Source organism: Canis lupus, chromosome 4 (assembly GCF_048164855.1).
Source record: "Canis lupus baileyi chromosome 4, mCanLup2.hap1, whole genome shotgun sequence".
Lineage (NCBI taxonomy): Eukaryota > Metazoa > Chordata > Mammalia > Carnivora > Canidae > Canis > Canis lupus.
Window position 1 is genome coordinate 65,153,384 of NC_132841.1, and position 2,528 is coordinate 65,155,911.

At 51.5% G+C, this 2,528-nt stretch overlaps 1 pseudogene; it reads right to left on the bottom strand.

The window, feature by feature from the left end:
* Positions 1-235: 235 nt before the first annotated feature.
* LOC140631424 (rhomboid domain-containing protein 3 pseudogene) lies at positions 236-1,462 on the bottom strand (annotated as a pseudogene).
* Positions 1,463-2,528: the final 1,066 nt, after the last annotated feature.

Here is a 2,528-nt window from a genome sequence, read left to right on the forward strand (position 1 = left end):
TTCTTTCTTTCTTTCTTACTTTCTCTTTCTTTCTCTTTCTTTTTCTTCCTTTCTTTCTTTCTTTCTTTCTTTCTTTCTTTCTTTCTTTCTTTCTTTCTTTCTTTCTTTCTTTTTTTCTTTCTTTCTTCTTTCTTCTTTTTCTTCTTTCTTTTTTAAAGCAAACTGGTTTTTATTCTAAACAGTATGAGGGTCTGGTGTGTGGAGGAGAGGGCTCTGCTGTACCACACTGTGACTTTTAGCAGTCAGAGCTGGGGCTCAGATGGACCACCCGCCACCGGCCAAGCCTCCTGTCCCCTGTGGACCTGCTTGGTGAGGAGGAAGGCCTTGGGGACCGGTGGGGTGGGGTGCCCCTCCCCTGAGGCACCAGGGTCCCCGTGCCCCACTGCTTCAGCCAGCAGTGACACAGCACCCTCCATGGGGCCTGTGGCTGCCAATGCCATTGCCTGCTCTGTAGGGAAACCCATGTGCTCCGGCTGCTGCAGCCACTGGGAGGAGCCAGTGGGCTTAGGCAGCCCTCGTGGCTCTCAGGACTCTGTGCTCTGTGCTGGCCCCTCACGAGTGAGGCCTGGATCCCTTCCTGCGGCATCTACTCATCTAGGGCTGCCCACAGTAGAGTCCCTTCAGAGAAGCTGGGCCCAGCAGAGGCCAGGCTCCCTCTGAGGAGCCCTCCCAGGTCTGTTACATGGGCCCTAGGCCTGGCAGGAACAGGTTGAGCCTTCGCTCTGGTACCAGAGGCCATGTAAGGAGGTCCAGAGGCAAGAGGCTGCACCCAACAGGATGGGTGACAGGTAGCTCGGGCCAGATCACCAGAGGTAGGACAGAGTCTGTGTGGCCAGCATCCTGCCAGGGCCCTGCACAAGATGCCCTCCTGCAGTGCTTGCAGCCTCAGCTCAGGGAGCTCCAACCACTGGAAGGCCCTGGCTGCAGAGGCCAGGCCAACAAGAGGCTTCAGAGTAGCTGCAGGAAGGATGGCTTGGAGCTGAGCGGTGGTGTCAAGTCAAGCAGCAGCTATGGCAGCAGCCACAGTGGCAGTACCCCCTTGGAATGTGTAGGTGGTAACGTTGCCCTGCCAGCATGGCCTGGTGGACAGGCATGTAGCCATAGCCACCAGCTGCACTGGATACCTTGAGGCCTGCCAGCAGCACACCTATTAGCCCAGCAGCCAGGGGGAGCAGGGCAGGGGCATGCAGGAGCCTCAGTGTGCCCAGGTAGCACTGCTGCCACCAGCCTAGTGGGGGCAGGAGCAGCAGGCTCAGGAGCAGGCCAGGTCTGGCCGTGTACCCCAGGGCCTGGGCCAGCAGCCAGTGAGCCTGCCAAGGGTCCAGCAGCAGCTCTGGGGCCAGGGTAAGACGAGGGCCACCCCCACCAGCCACAGGTTGCTCAGCAGCAGCGTCAGGATGGAGGAGGCAAGAGGTAGCGCTGGGGACAGTAGAGGGTGTGTGTGGGGGGGATGCTCTGGCATGCAGAGAGTGGCTGAAGGTGTCAGGGGTGGTGTTGGGGCTGTGTGTTTACTGGGAAGCCCAGAGGACAGAATGAGAACACAAGGATGGGGAAGATTCTTTCTGAGTTATGGAGAGTTGGGGGGGGGGGTGTCCCATTTTTTTTTAATTTATAGAAATAACAAAATACAAACATTGATTTTAAAATACCTTTAACAAAGACAAAAACAGAAACAAAACAATGCTTGAATTATATACTCATGAATATATTTATTTATTTTAAAGATTTCTTTATTCATTTTAGAGACAGAGGAAGAGTGTGCACATGTTCACATGCCTGTGAATGGGGCGAGGGGCAGTGGGAGAGTGAGTGAATCCTCCAACAGGCTCCCCACTGAGCATGCTGCTGGATGTGGGGCTCCATTCCATGACCCTGAGATCTTGACCTGGCTGAAATCAAGACTTGACATTTAACCAACTGAGACATCCAGGCATCCCTTTATGAGTATATAACTTCTCAGGACTCAATAAAATGAGGGTAACAAAATGGAGGGGACTCAGTATTGCAAAGATGTCAATCCTCCCCAAATCAATCTATAAATTTAATATATAAATAGAAGCAATTTCTATTTAAATTCCACTTAAAAAAAAGCCCACAAGTTTTCTTTTCTTTTACTTTATTTATTTATTTATTTATTTATTTATTTATTCATTCATTCATTCATTCATTCATTCATTCATGAGAGACACAGAGAAAGGCAGAGACATAGGCAGAGGGAGAAGCAGGCTTCTTGCAGGGGGATCCCAACGTGGGACTTGATCCCAGGAACCCAGGATCATGCCCTGAGCCAAAGGCAGATGCTCAACCACTGAGCCACCCAAGTGTCCCTAAATTCCACTTTTAAAAGTAATTGATCAGGGTTGCCTGGGTGGCTCAGTCAGTTAAGCATCTGCCTTCAGTTTAGGTCATGATCCCAGGGCCCTGGGATTGAGCCTCAAGTTGGGCTCCCTGCTCAATGGGGAGTCTGTTTCTCTCTCTCCCTCTGCCCCTCCCCCTACTCATGCTCTCTCAAATAAATAAATAAAATT